The sequence below is a fragment of the Bemisia tabaci genome, chromosome 5 (genome assembly GCF_918797505.1).
Source record: "Bemisia tabaci chromosome 5, PGI_BMITA_v3".
Taxonomy (NCBI): domain Eukaryota; kingdom Metazoa; phylum Arthropoda; class Insecta; order Hemiptera; family Aleyrodidae; genus Bemisia; species Bemisia tabaci.
Genome location: NC_092797.1, coordinates 20,364,723 through 20,380,784, shown reverse-complemented (window position 1 = coordinate 20,380,784; position 16,062 = coordinate 20,364,723). Strand labels below are relative to the sequence as shown.

Sequence of the window (16,062 nt, the reverse complement as noted above, 5' to 3'; positions counted from 1 at the left end):
GTAGAACACTGTGAAACACTTCGTAGAATATCAAGTCAAATTCTAGTCAGAGGAATAGGCCATAACTTTCAGAAATTTCTTCACAACGATTCCTAATACAGGTTTTTCTTTTAATCTAACTGGAATGACGGTTGATATAACCAGACACTTTTGACTTTTAATAGCATTAAAGTTTCCTGCTAGCAAATTTCCTTTTAGTTAGTTAGTTAGTTAGTTAGTTAGTTAGTATATTTTAAGAAATTCAACGTCACAGGCTACTAACGTCTTTACAGAGAATTTTGAAAATGGGAGATTATCAGGCAATGGGATAACCTACATACACCGTCGACTCGAGCTTTTCCTATTGCAAGTCTGGTAAATATTGTAGTGACGAGGCTTTCTTTTTTGTGTCCCAGGAAAGCTGTCAACGGAATCAATTCTGTTAAATCGACGACCAGTTTTTTCTCAGCCCATATGTACCGCTGCGATAAAAAATTATAAGATATTTTTTGAGGAATAATACCTCTGTCGGTATTGGATCGGACAATTCCTTCATTCAGGTTTACAAGTTTAATCCGGCAAGACACAGTTTTATGATCATCACGATTGACCCGTTAACACATTTCTAATTATTTTCAGAAATCACACCGTATTGTCCTCTTGAGTTGGTTCCGTCTTTCAAACATTCACATTCACATTTCGTAAATACTATATTAAATTCTGAAAATTGAAATGAAATGGCGAGGCTCATTCAGCAAATTATTAGTCAGAATTTACAGTGCATTTTCGATAGGTCTGAAATCATGACATATTGTTCCGTCTTGCTGAATAAACGATGAAACTCACTCTAACGGAAAAGCCGAGAAGTTTGATGATGCTAATTGAAGAAGACAAAGGCAATTCACTTTCGCTAAGTTTTCTGTGCGTTTGACGTCGAACGCTTACAATCTTCTTGAATAAAGAGCCCGGCAGTAGCATTCATAATTTTGAACTCACACGAACCCCCTTTATGAAGACTTATTACATCAAGACTTCGGGGGATGAAACAAGGTTCGTGGTTTGTAGATTTTCAGGTGCTTATTAGTTTAACCAATCCCTCAGGGTGAAATAACTTATTAAGGTCCTGAAATTTAGGAAAAGTTGCCTTTCACCGTGGGACCAAAGGAGAAAGCTCCCCATCTTCTCTTATGTATGGCGGTGCTGTAGCGCGAGTCAAAAAGTCCTTTTCAACAAAAGCGAAAAAATCACCTATCATCTACGGGTCAAGTGAAAACACGCGCTGGAGCATGACAAAAAATTAATTTTCTCTGATTATATTCGGTACCTTAGGGTGCAATTTTATTTTAAGGCCAAAAAATATATGATTGTCATATCAATGTAGCTGAAATACGTTTGAAAATCGTCTATCTTCAATTACAAATTCGCAATGAGGGGATTAAATCAACGTGTGTCAGAGGGGAAGTAACGAAACTACCGCAAGCAAATATTCGTGCTCCTAGGCCGCTCAAATTGCCGTCGCGGTTATTGAAGGCGAACCCGACAAAATCAGAGACACTTACAATTAGTGAGGAGGGTAACGTGTGTTTTTCGCCGGGACAGAGTGATACGCCTTCAATACACGCGACGGCAATCTTAGAGACTTGGAAGCACGAATAGTTGCGCCTAGTAATATTGTCACTTTCGCTTTGCCCTGACAAGAAGCACACATAACTCTCCTCACTGCGTGTCTTTGATTCTGTCGAGTTCGCCTTCAATAAGCGTGACGGCAATGTGAGCGGCTTAGGAGCACGAATAGTTGCGAGTGGTAGTTTAGTCTCTTTCACTCTGTCTCACGTTGATTAATCTCCTCACTGCGTGTCTCTCATTCTATCAAAAGCGCCTTCAATGACTACGATGGCAACATGTGTGACTCCTCGTTGTAAACTCTGAATGATTTTATGCGGGAGAGTGATTAAAATCAGGAACGTTACTTCTCGAATTAGAACAATGGAACGGCTACTCGAAAACACCTTCCGGAAACTGATAGGAAATTGATAGGATTTTTCAAAGGTTTTAAAGATAAGTGCCCTACTTTTAATATGCGTGAAGATTTCTTAATGCAAAGATTTTATTTGGACTTTAAAGTCAAATCTACCTGAATTTTTTTTATATTTATCCTCTACGTCTTCCAAAACAACCTCGCGCGAATGCATCAGGGGTTGCGTTTTTATCAACTCTTCAATGGAAATTCGAAATTTTAACAGGAGAGTAGTAGTTATTAGGATCATTGTATAGGATGCTGTATACTTTTTAAAGGGCTCTCTTGAAGTCTTGAGCATCAACTTTCATAGTATATACACTACATAAAATACCCAGCACGAAAATAAGCCATTTCCGCGATACACCATGGCGTGGTTTAAAAAGAAAAATGTCATAAAAAAAGTCAAAGAACTCGTATATTTCAAAGAAAAAACTCTTAGAAACTTTTAAAGTACATATATTTAAGTTAGGACTCTCTTTGCACCCATTAAAAAATTCGTGTCCTTGTGTTATATTTGGTCAATATAAGAAGTGATACACACTAACCAGCCCAAATTTTATCTGATTTGGTACATTATGCGTTTAGTATAGCGCAGAAAACAATAGAGAGACCGGGAAACTCCAGAGTTAACCAAAGGTTTGGGTTATTTTATGTGTGTGTATTATGTGTTATTTCTCGTATTAACCAAACTTTTGCGTTAGACCTCTCTCTGTGTATATCCTCTTCGGAGTGAGAGTGCCACCCTGTACTTAAACAAAATTTTAGCACTTTATTATTGTAAAATTTGACAAAAATGTTGCATACCGGTCTAGTTTCTTATGTTGCATTTTTTGCAGTTTATTTTACGTTTCAATAGGAGTGACAAATTGAATCTACCTAAATTCCGATATTAATATTCTTCGTAACTTCTTTTAAACGTAGATATTACGTTCATTTTCCTTGAACGTAAAGAGTTCCAACACTCGTGAAGTCCAACCCTTAGGACTATTCCAACTTTTTTTAAACGTAAATTCCACCCAACACTCAAAAAAAGGTATGACTCTGAGACCCATAAAAAATGGCTCGGAGATCCATAATTTCTAACCAAAGTGTCTTACCGTCTACAGTATGGCTTTCTGAGCCATACTTTATTTTTCGTGAAACTATAAGCATGGCTCCACGAACTATATGTATTTTATGGCTCCATGATCCATAACTCGGTCGGTAAGTCACTCTTCCCATACTTTTTCTTGAGTGAAGTCTTCTTTAAAAATGAACGATATCAGAATTCATAACTCGTATTCCAACCATTCTTCACATTTTTAAGGTCCAAATGTAACAGTCATAGCCAACAGAGCAGTCTAACTCGCAAACTTCCCTACGCAGTGCGTGAGTTTATCCCTCCCACCTTAATGTGAGCCGTAACAGGCTCCCTAAGTCAGATTTGAGAAACGACAAACAGCCCTTAATCCAGGCTCCGACTCGGGGTCTCTGTTGACGGGCGGGAACTGAAGCTGGTCCAATTTTGAGAGACAGAGCAACCTTTTGCAGCCGGGCTCGCTGCAAAGGCTCGAGCGCGCATGCACCCCTGCGCTCACGCCAGCGGAGCCGTCCTTGCCGACACACTCCGCGAACCAAATGTTATTTACGCTGTCTGAATCCCTAAAAGGTGTCCCGCGTCAAATCTTCCCTCGCGCTCTCCGTCGAACCCCCGTTTAGCGCCCCCCAAAACAAACGTTAAAATTTTGAATCGTAACTGTTATCCCGACGCGCGTGACGCTCCGCAGAGAGAGGTTTACGAATCATCCGAAATGAGTTCGTGTCGAAGTGCTCGGGGGGAAAAATAAATTTCATTATTTTAATAAACAATCAACCGGGAATGTTGATTACCAAGTGGATTATTGCGGACGTTTTACCTCTCGATTGCTGGAAAGTGCGGAATGTAGTGTCGGAGTGTTCTGATAATTGTTGAAGAGAAACATCGGTTTAAAAAGATTAATTACAGTCTCGACAACGGGCGACGTATCTTAGGATAAAACTCAAAATCCTGGCTTTTTTCTGTCTTTAATTAAGGAATATTTAAAATCTCTGAAATATGTAGTTACTACTCTTCCGCAAGCAATCTAACGTTATGTGTGGACTTACACTGGACAGCGATTTACCGAGAAGATATCGTGAGTAATTTGCACGCATTTCATAAACTTTTCGTATTAATTTCAATTTGGTTCTTGCATTGGGCATTACTAAGCTCTGACAAACTGTGGTTATCCTTTATGATAAATGAATCTAGCGACTCAAATAATTTGTGTGTGAGGGTGCGTGTGAGGGAGGGTGTGTGTCGAGGCGTTTCATTTTTGAAAATTTTCATAAAGTTTTCATTTATTTTTGAGTCATGAATATGAATTACGCGCGTTGCATAAGAGAGGAAAACATCCCTATGTGCCGCTTCCCTAATAAGTTATCATACTTTTGCAAGGCAATCCTTCGTTGCATGATGTATGAAATGAATATGCTAACAATAAGAGTTCATTTCGAGCTAAAATAAATAATAATAATAAAAAAAAAAAAAAAAAAAATTATCGAAACTTTATTTTCTAAATTATGGGAGACAACAGAGTCGTACAGTGATTGAGACTGATTTGAAAGGATTCAATTTGAGGTAGAAGAGCCCCCCCCCCCCCCCCCCGGAAAAAAAAAGTGTAGGTGGAAATGGAGACGTATTCTCGCAAATTTACTATGTTATACGAGGGTGTCTTTATCAATGACTTAAGTCGAAAAATGCGTATTTCAGTTTCCGACGTTTCATGTCTCCACTTATGTTCTATTTTTTTCAAAGGAAAATCAACTAAGTTTCTATTATATTTTTGGTGAATTAATTTCACTTGATAAAATTACGAAAAAAATAGCAAGGAAAAATGTAATGGGTTTTTTTTTAAGAAAATAAAAAATAATCGAAGATATTTATATGTTGCAATTCTTAAGATAAGTCTTTTTTAAAAAAAAAAATTTAGCCATCGATTTCCCCTTTTAGACGATATGAGTAGAAATTAGGAAAATCAGTAAGTATACATTTTATGAGTTTAGCGTCAAAGTAAAGATATGCATGGTTATGTATCAAATGAATAGCGTAAATATTATTACTTAGCCAGCACCGAGTAGAATCCAAGCATTGTGATCATAGTAATAATTTCTCAAAGAGTTGAAATCATTAATTCTTCCTAGAGAGGGTTCAGGATGATAGAGGACGTATGATGATTTGTCTTTAATCTTCAGAAGTCACCTGTTGAAATTATACGGTTAAATTCCTACTAACAATATCTCAAAGAATCGGACGAAAATTGAGGAAGAATAACCGTGCGTATGTAAAGCAGCTGTCGGATACTACGTGCTTAAGTTGCATAAATTGGACGTATTTCTGTCAAACGGAGCTATGAGCATTTTGACGTGAGCCCTGTTATGCACATATTCTTATGAGTCTCAGGGCTCATGTTTTAATGCACATAGTTCCGATTGGCAGAAATACGTCCAGTTCGGAATTATCCGGTATCCGCGGTCTTTCCACTTCTGTTACCGATTGGAAATAAAGATTTCAATACTTGCCGCTCCCCCAAAATTGATGAATACACCCTCTCTACGTGCCCAACTATATTTCGAAACAGAAATACTTATATATTTTAAGCAGAAGCAGCAACATATTCATGGAAAGCTATGGTTTTTCCCAGGATCACGAAAAGATGAATTATTTACTTGAAAATAGTCAGTCGTTTAGATATTTTCCCCGCAATCATACATAAAAAATTTGTTTATGATAATAAATTATTGTTATGATGAAACTAAAAGGATGGTGCAGAATGATTAGATTGTCTCTGGTCACTTACTTACTTCAAAAGCTCAAGTGTCTATGATATTTTGATTGCTCGAAGCTTTATTTCAAAAACTTCATATTATTTGAAGAAAAAAAAATTCTTCAATGAAAAATTTGCCATTGGCCACTACTTTCTAAGACTCTTTTCCCTCGATCGGTCGTGTGGAAAAAACGGAGACATTTTTCTTTTAGTTTCTAGTCTTCATTCTTGTTTTGTTTTTAGTATGACTTTTGGTCATGCCCCGACTCACGTATCTGTAATTGAGACCTGCGTTTTCGGCTTATTTTTGAGGCCATGCATGCATGCAAAAGCTCTTCTATTTTTCATTCCAAAAAATAAAAATAAAAACGGAAGCTAACAATAAGAAGAAGAAAAAAGATCGACCGAGTGCTAGAGCAGATATTAGGGATGACCCGTCGCTACGAAGGTCACCCTATAAATAAATATCTCAAAAAGTATAACTATTACTAGCAAAATTATGAAAAATTATGCAATTATGCTCTTAAAATAATATTTCATGACCACAATTGCAAATTTTCCTAAAATGATAATAATTTTTAGTTTTGTTAAAAGAGAAAAATCTTCAGACTTTACCATTGCCTTTCATAAGACAAAACTGTCAACATAACAACAAAAACTGCCGTAGCGACGAAATTTTACCATGGGTTGGTAGTTCATTTTCCTCCCTTACGACAAACATTTCTCTCGTGGTGGTGATTTATTTTTCTCCATCTGGGCAATAAATAATATAAAGCAAGTAGAATGAAATAAATTAAAACAAAATATAGGATAAAATATGAAGTAAGGCGAGAGAAAAATCCAATGCGAGGTGGTGCGTGTTTTTTTTTTTTTTTTTTTTTTTATTCTCATTTTTTTTCGTGAGCTTTAGCGTGGAACGATCATAAAGAGGAACAAACCTCATCGGCGAGGAGTGTTGTTGACTCAAAACCCGGGACTTCTCCTCCTTTTGCTGATAGGCCACGAACGCCGTGTTTAGGAAAACCGCCTATGGATATTCAAACGTTGCCAAATTCCTTCAGTAAAATACTCATTTTTCAAGAAAGTTACGAGTATTTTTTCCTTGGCAGTAACAGGGTTGCCAGTTTAAATTGTGAAGAAAATTCGACGATAAACTCCACAAATAAACGTTTACAAGTTTTCTGCCGTGCTAAGCAAGAACGCCGTAAATCCATCTCGATTTTCCCTTGTTTTTTGGAACTTAACACTTTATAAAATAAAAAATGTTTTACCCACGCACTTCAAATTTTCAGGTTAAGTTCTTCATGGGATTTGTGAAAGAATTCTTTAAAAACATTGTCCTAAGGTACACAAGTTTTTCTGCTATGATATGGATTGCATTTTGCAAAAAGGAACCACTAGCATTGCAATGTTGCTAAGATTGTGCAACTTCTTTTGTCTCGGAGGAAAACCCCGATTATCCATTAATAGTTTCTATTTTACTCGCTAAAAACTGTAAATTTAAGACAAATATTACCATCTAAATTTCATAGTTTTTCACGATCTCCGCAATTTTATTGCAAAAGATGAAGTTGCACAATCCTAGCATCATTGCAATGCTAGTGGTTCCTTTATGCAAAATGCAATCCATATATTGTTTTCAAAATATTTAAAATGGTGTTTACGGCGTTTTCGCGTCGCACGGCAGTTTTCTATAGGGAACGAGTATTTAATTAGAAGAAATTTGGCAACGCTCAAATGTTCATAAGGCGTTTTTTTCGCGGCTCCGAAGACGAATTCGTCGCGTTGTCTTCCCGCCTCCGTTCCTCGGCCCTTGCTTTGACATTTAAAGGACTTCTTCCGCACTTGGCTCTCCGGCACAAATCTGGGAGGATCGAAGTTTGAAGTTTGTTTTGTTATTTTTAGGGTTTAGCTCCGGAACAAACCTCGAGCTCTCCCTCTCGAGCCCCGATTCTGTGTTTCATTTTCCGCCTATTATTTTGTAATCGATTCCAACTGCGCGCCCGGCCGAGGCGTTTCCTCTTCGAGGGCCTCCAGGCAACTTTCGCTCCCAGCGCTCTCTCCAATCCTCGCGATATTGAATCGAGCGTAAGTCGACGCGGCGTTTCCGCGGGAAAAGAAGAACTTTTTCCCCTTTGTTGGAAGAAATATGGAGCATGACCATCGGTGGATTTTTTTTTTCGTTGTGATTGTTCGAGTATTTCAAATGTTTCACACTGAAAAAAAATTCTCGGCGTTTTTACCAAGGTCCGTTGGTACCTTTACCATCTCACTTTTTTTTTTACCAATTATTTGTAATTTACCAAGATGGACTGGTAAGCTTACCTAAAAACCGGCATTTTTACTATTTTTCAGGTAAAAATACTACTTATATTGGTAATCAATTCCCGGTAACTTTGCCATTTTATCTCGGTAATTCTACCGCACAGTCGATAAAAAATATTGGCGTTTTTACCAAGGTCCAGTAAAATTACCGAGAAAGTTCAAAAATTTCACCGAGATTTCTCGGTAAAATTACCAATTCCATAAATGGTAATTTTACCAAGAAAATACTGGGATCAAATAGAACCCTGAATTCTTGGTAATTTTACCCTTTTCTTAGTAAAACACCGAGATTTTTTTTTCAGTGCATCTGTGTTTCATGACGAGTGAATCATGGCTGTAACCTAGGTGGGAAAAAAAACCATGGTATGCACCACCACTGATTATGACGTCATTCTTAGTGTTTTTTAAGCAGGGCTATGTCTCCGTTATTATCAGACGTCGGCCTCCGGTGGTGCATAGTTGTAACGCTGGCCCCATGACAATGAGGTCCCGGGTTCGATTCCCGGCCAGGTGACCTGAGCTTGATGGTCTCCGGCAAAGGTCGCCTGGGGTTGGGGTAATAAGTGCAGGATCAGCCCTACGAACTTTTTGAAAATTTGTAAAAAAAAAAAAAAAAAAAAAAAAAAAAACCATGTGCTACAGCAGATCTTATTATTCTTTGCTGATCAATTGTCTGAAATCATCAAAACTCAATACTAAGACTAGCATAATTGACCCATAGTGAAGTGTAACATCGCAACTATGACGCATCAGTTTGCGTTCTAGCTTACGTTCTGAAAACTGCCTGTAATTTCACTTATCACAACGGTTTCATTCCTTTCTCATTGAGAAAGGACGGCGTGGCGTGCTTTGCGATATATCGATTGATCGGTCATTTAAACCTATGGAAAAGTATCGATAAGCAGGGGTTCGCAGCGAACACCTTAATAATCGATTATTTACCACAGCTTCCGATGGGGAAATATCGATAGATCGCAATGCACGCCACGCCACTGTTAAATTCATACTCTTGAATCGTGAGCCACGCCACATGTTACAAATTTCCGCTCCCAATCTAAATATAGCGGCCGCAAACCGAACTTTGCAACCTCAAATAAATGAATCAAAAAATGTAAACAAGCCATCGTGAAATCAACTTGATGGAAGCAAGCTGAAAGACCTATGACCTTCGCTACGCGAATCCGCGGTCAGAGCGCGGTGTGTGACCGAATGGTATCGCATAATCAATGCAGTTCCCCATTTGAATGATCGTTAAATTATTCCATTACGGCTATATGAAGGTATTGAAAGCTCGCCGGAATACAAGACGATTGCTCTCAGATATGAAATGACGTATTAGGAACAGTGATGTTCTTTTAATGAACCACTAGACAAGGTGCAAATTTAAGCATTGTGCTACCTGTTTCCTCATCAAAATTTCATTTAAAACACGGTTCGTGGGACGGAAATTTTGGAAAGTAACTCAGAACCAACAAATAAACATTTTTCTGTACATGAATCCAATCCTCCCACCCATACAAAAAACCGTGCTGTGCTTGAGTTCAATGGCACAAATCCCGTAACAGACTCTGCAGTATAAAAATATGGCAATCTCACCCTCGACGCTTCGGCCCAGCTGTTGCATTTTACTTAGTTTAAAACTTTAGGCGAAAAAGGAGTACTGCTTGATTAAGAGACCTGTCAAAACCGCTGTGATGCGCGATTTGACTGACGGACACTCTGGTTTTTTCTTGTGAACGGGAGATTCAAATTTTTTGTAAGAAATGGTACACATAGAAATATTATAGTTTCTTGGTCAGGAGTTCACTTCAGTAATTCTAATCGCGCGAATCGTGTTCTGCGTAAAATTTTAAGGAGACATTCCATACCAAACTGCTTAAATATGTTTCTTGTCTGGCGTGATCCACTCACAATCAGTGAGAACGCCGAATCAGAGCAACGAACCTGAGCCAAGCAAGTTCGAGAGTTCCACTGAAACTTGCGGCTTATGAAAACTTTAAAATGGAGTCACTGCACTGAAAACTGGTTTCCAGCCCTTACTTCAATAGTTCAATACTCCAAATATTGCAAATACTATAAGATCCCTTTATGTGTAGGTAACTAGCGAATCTAGGTCCCTTGAAAAAATTGGACGTGGTCGTTTTCAACATAACCCTTTCATTGATTTTGATACAAGGAACTCCAGTTTTTTGTGAAATTATTCACCGATTTTCAAACACACTTCTTGCGTTCATTCACATGGGTAACTTTCATTTCTTTTTTGAATTTTCTATTGTCTTTGACGAAATTTAAGTTGTAATGACATAGTACCTTGATCACCTAGATAAAGAGTTCATCATACAACGATTAGTGCGGGTGTCATCCTAAATGGCGAGGAATGTTTCATATTATGAACCAAAATAACATGAATGAACATTCGTACCGCCGCATGGGGGCAGCGGAAAGTTTATTTTGAAAAATTTTATTTTTGAGAATCTCTGTAACCCTGCCGAGGTGTTTCCGAAACATCTACGTCGGATGACGAGAATTACCATAAACAACAATAATTTGTTTCAATCCGGGGGAAATATCAAAATTGAAATCAGATTCAAATAATACACACAGCCCGATGAAAAATTCATGTTAACTTTTCCGACCATTATTATTTTCCATGGCTGCGCGTATGTAATCCGTTTATTTTTCTGAACCTTCGTTTCACAGAATCAAAGCGTTTAAGCACGATATTTCACTTGTATATGTATGGGAACCATCCATTATTCTGCAAAGCGCCGTACACGCTCTGCGTTGTATCAAAATGTAAACTGGAAGAGAAAATAAAACAGTTTCCGCGCACTCAGCGGATCTAAATACAGAATACAGATCCACGGGTAAAACCCCAATAAGTATTTTCCTCTCCTTTTTTGCGCGTTTGTTCCGTCCACGGTCCACCTGTATAGAAATCTCCGGCAGATTTTGTATTGTAACGATAAATTTGCTGTTGACAGGTAAGAGGGATTTATTGAAATTATCGCTTCAAACTTAACCCCGCGATTTCGAATATATTGTAATCGTATCGGCACTTTCCACTGTCAGGATTTCCTCTGTTTTGTGAGGCTGTCATTTTCCGCGCCCTTTTCTCATTCTTCAAAATTTGTTCAATACACGAAAAGAATAAACCTGGAAAAATTACTTCGCATAACACGCCTGTTTTTGAAAGGGGTCGGTGAAAAATGACGCGCGTAACTTAGGGTCATTGCCCCGTAGAACTGAGCTTGCAAAGAGAAGGTAATTATGAGGGCGTTAGAGGTCACATCTTTAAATAAAATTGCAGAGCCATATGATATTTTTAAAGTTCTTCTCAGAGAAACAGCATTACACAGAAAACATTCTTCTTGAAATATTATTTTGACTTGAAGCGTCGTTTCTTGTCGAAAATATTTGGGGTTTTCTAGTTTAAGAAGTCTTGTTTTGTTACCGTTCTTTAAATTTAAACTTAACGATACCAAAACGACGCTTTTTCAACTAAAAAAAACCTAAAGTTGAATCCGTGGGACTTTCACTTTAAAAAAAAGAAAAACTAATTTTGCCGACAAGAAACGATGCTTTAAGTCAAAATAACATCTCAAGAAAAACATTTGTCAGTGTACTCTAAAAAAAGGAATTACAAGCAATATTTTTCGTAATTTTAAAGGAAAGAAAAAGCTGAGAAGTAATTACAATGAGGACTACAGCCAGAAACAAAATGATTAAGTTAATGAGTCTAGTTGAAAGTTCTTATCAGCCATTCAACTCTACATAATTCTGAAAGTTTAGAGTTTGTTTCCTGCAATTCATAAAAATATTGTTTCTTCTCGTGTACCACCAATCCAATTATTTAATTACAAGGTTATCCAGGGTTACAAGGTTTTTCCTATAATTCCACTGTCTCTAGTGAGTGGGAGTGCTTGACAAATGAAATCTGGAGTAAACAGTCGCCGGACCAAGAAAGTAAACGTAACCGAATTTGCCCAATTGAAAGTAGAAATGTGTTGTCTGAAGAAGACGATTAATCTATCGTAATTTGTTTTGTTTTTCTCAATATTTCAAAATAAGGCATTAACAAAACTATTTTCCTGGACGTTGTCTGCATGCTCGCTGCTCTGAGAGACGATACTCGAATAGAATTAGACTGCATTTTTCAATGAGGTACTAAAATTTCTAGCGCATACATAAAATCACCTATCTGCGTAGAGAAAGTAATGACGCGTATGTTGTTTCTAAAATGAGCCAGAATTTGTATAGTTCCTGATTGCAATATGTAGTTTAATTAATGTGAAACAGTCAGAAAACGCCATTTTTGGTCGTGCCGATGGCGATGCTGTGACTTATAAATACTTCCTTTCTCTAGGTTCCTCTGGATTGAAAGACCAAGGAAAGGAAGTCCTACACACAAATTTCGGTTTACTATACTGCTGCGGCAAGGAAAAACGCCATATGAACATTCGAGAGTTGCGAAATTTCCTTCGATAAAATGTGTATTTTGAGGAAAGTTATGAATATTCTTCCTTTATATTTTTCAGAATCTATGGGTGAAATCGCGAACAAAATTATCTGAAAAATTGGGAGGAAATTATTCATAAGTTTACCAGGAAATTCGTTTTTTATCAAAGGAAATTTGGCAACGCTTGAAGGATGATACGGCGTTTTTCCTTAGCACGGCAGTGCAAGAGGTTTAGTCGATGTTGGCCATATCTAAATCAGAGGTTAAATTCCGATGGATTCATCCTGCATATTTTCTGTTCGATGCAAAATACGCACATTTTACCGCACCTTTGCGTTAGAATGTAGGTAAGCCAATGATAAAAGATCCAGCGACTATTTCTCACTGGTCGTGCTTTAAGACGATCATCAAAAAAACAGGTACTAGATTAAAGCTTAGGCTGGACTAACATTCAAGCCTAAAGAGTAAAATGCGGGCGGCTTAGTTCATATTTGTGTCAATGAATAGCGTTAAAATGCATTTTCATTGAAGAAATTCGTGCGCTAAATCTCATGCTCTACCTTTTTACGTTTTCCGCAATGAAAACTTCAATCCGTCGTGCTTCCTGTCTGATTCCATATTTCTAAGCATTTTTGTAATTAGGTATTCAGTAAGCATCCCCTAAGCAGTTTCACGGAAACACGATATTCGTCAAATTTCAGACACCTGTAAAGTCTTCATTGACTTAATAATCGCGAAATCCTCACATTTGTAAGATCCGGCAACGCGTAACGTAGAACGAAGTTAACCGTTACGAACTAGGTGAGACATTATAAATAGAATTGGAAAAACGTAGGGTTTCGCGAACCCCACTTTTCGGGAAAGTTGATGAGAAGCTGAGGTTGGACCCGGCGAGAAGCAGCGTCCAATCTAAGGGCGGCGTACAGTGGATCGAGTTAATGAGAGAGGTCGGACAAGAAACTATTTACTAAAACTGTAAAATTTTATGTTTATATCGTCACATTTTAAACTTTAAGGGGTGCTTCTTGATGCAAATTTTACGAGGAAACCAATGGAACCACTTTTAGAACTTTAAAATCTTGTATATATTTGTCATATTTATTTTTATTTATTCATATTTATCTACTTATTTATTTATTTATTATCATAAGATTTGTCATATTTATTTACAAATTTAGAGGCCAGACAAACAGGGTCACGGCCCTAGTCAGAAGGTAGAAAAAGAAGAAGAAGAAGAAGAAGAAGAAGAAGAAGAAAAATCTTGTATAAACGGAGTTACCTATACTGCCGTGATAGTGAAGAGAGCAGTAACACTGGAAAAACAACACATTGGATCTAGAGTCCAGACTCTTGAAAACAATGACAAGAAAAAGGACTCAAGATTCAATCAGATTTAAGCTTAAATGAAAAGGAAATCCGCTCAAATTAAGAGGCTTGGTTCTTGATATAAGCTTAAACCTGATCGAATCAGGAGTATTTTTTCTTGTCGATGTTTTTAAGAGTCTGGACTCTAGATCCAATGTGTTTTTTTTCCAGTGAAGTGTCAAATTTTCGAAATCGAGTTTCCTTCAAAATTTGTCTAAATTCTTTTAAATGAAATCACTGAAACTGCTAAAACAGCGAAATTCATCTTAATTATATCAAAACGAGACATAAGAAAAAGCTGTAAGTGCGCGTAAAAAATGACGTAGTTTTAGGCAAGACAGCGGTAAGTGACACTGTTTCTCCAGAGAGCCAAAAAAACAGTGCTTTCAAGTAAAATGCCGCCCTCCTCTGACAATATCTAACTTGAAAATGCGTTTGTTGTGTGTCCAAAACGCAACCATGAAATCATGCAGAAGATAGCACTTACGGCTGTCTTACCCAACGATAACCTAGCATGAAAATGAAAAATGCCTTGTTTATGTAATTGAAATAAAATCGGTCAATTTTTAATCATCCAAACCGATTTTTAGGAGTCTTTTGGACATATATAGTGGCAATTTGGCAATGAACGGAGGCTTCCTTCAATAAAGTTTTCCGGTCATAAGCTTCTGAGCCTGTTTTCTCAAAACTTCATTTCTGCACACTGAAAAAAAAATTCTCGGCGTTTTTACCAAGGTCCGTTGGTACCTTTACCATCTCACTTTTTTTACCAATTATTGGTAATTTTACCAAGACAGACTGGTAAGCTTACCTAAAAACCGGTATTTTTACTGTTTTTTTTCAGGTAAGAATACCACTTTTATTGGTAATCAATTCCCAGTAACTTTGCCATTTCATCTCGGTTATTCTACCACAGTCGATAAAAAATATTGGCGTTTTTACCAAGGTCCAGTAAAATTACCGAGAAAGTTCAATAATATTACCGATATTGCTTGGTAAAATTACCAATTCCATAAATGATAATTTTACCAAGAAAAAACTGGGATCAAATAGAACCCTGAATTCTTGGTAGTTTTACCCTTTTCTTAGTAAATACACAATTTTTTTTTTTCAGTGCTTTTACTGCTCTCTTCGCTATCACGGCAGTATAAACGTTCAAAGTTTCCAAATTTCGTCCGGCTTGTCTTATTGACTCTATCCATTGTGCGGCGGGTCGTTAACGACACCAGCTCCATCCCCGTCGTCCCGCACGCAAGGGTCGCAAGGCGCGAACATAGAATAGTCGCGATTGTCTTCCCCGTGCCACCTTCGCGCGCGAGGGTGTGTGGGTGGACTGTCCGGTGTCCATCGACCGATATACGCCGGGTCCCCAACCACACCCCCCTCCTACCCCCCACGGCTTGCTCACACAAGCTCGGTGAAGTAGCGAACAGCATTTAATTATTAGAATTTCCCTCACGTGCTCCATTCCTCATTTTCTGTTTTTAATCCTCCGGATATAAACGCATATGAAAGGATTATCAGGGCCCGCGCCTCCCTCCCACCCGCCCCCTCGTTTTCACTTTAACCCCCCCGCCGCCGTCCCCCCTCAGTCCCGTCGGATCCCCACCCCGACTTATCACCGTTCCTTTGACCGTGTCTTTTGTTCATCACGGGAGTATTAAATATTCACGGCCTTTATTGCGGCGTGGGGCACGTTCTCGCAAAGGCGTATCCTTATTTTGAGACGAGCCCCTCCGTCCCTTTAACTCCGTGCTTTTTAGGACTCACGTGGAAATGGAGTTAGGCCTTTGTGTCAACGCTACGAGGCTATATGACTCGGAAAAGAGCCCGGCCGCTCGCCTATGTTCAGGGCTTTTCATCGGCTTTGCTTAAGTGGGCCGCTATCTAGTTATCGATTATTTATTTGTGTTGACAGTCGTGTCAGCTTCTTAATTGAATGGCTTATTTGAGAAAAGGCGGAAGAACTGCGGGGCTTTGCCAGCACTTACGCCTTTCTTCTTCTTCATTTTCTTCTTCTTTTTCTTCCTTTTTACAAATAAGCAGTCCAATTGGAGACCAATTGCCGACTATGTCCTCCAAAAGGGCCA

The 16,062-nt window shown here is 38.2% G+C and overlaps 1 protein-coding gene across 1 annotated transcript in view; it reads left to right on the top strand.

Annotated features, from left to right (window-relative positions):
* The first annotated feature begins 3,359 nt into the window (after positions 1 to 3,359).
* LOC109044183 (probable G-protein coupled receptor CG31760) overlaps positions 3,360 to 16,062 on the top strand; it is a 104,760-nt gene continuing 92,057 nt past the window's right edge. The window contains exon 1 of the mRNA XM_019061754.2: positions 3,360 to 4,152. The gene's annotated coding sequence lies outside the window, so the exon portion shown is untranslated. The remainder of the gene's footprint in view (positions 4,153 to 16,062) is intronic.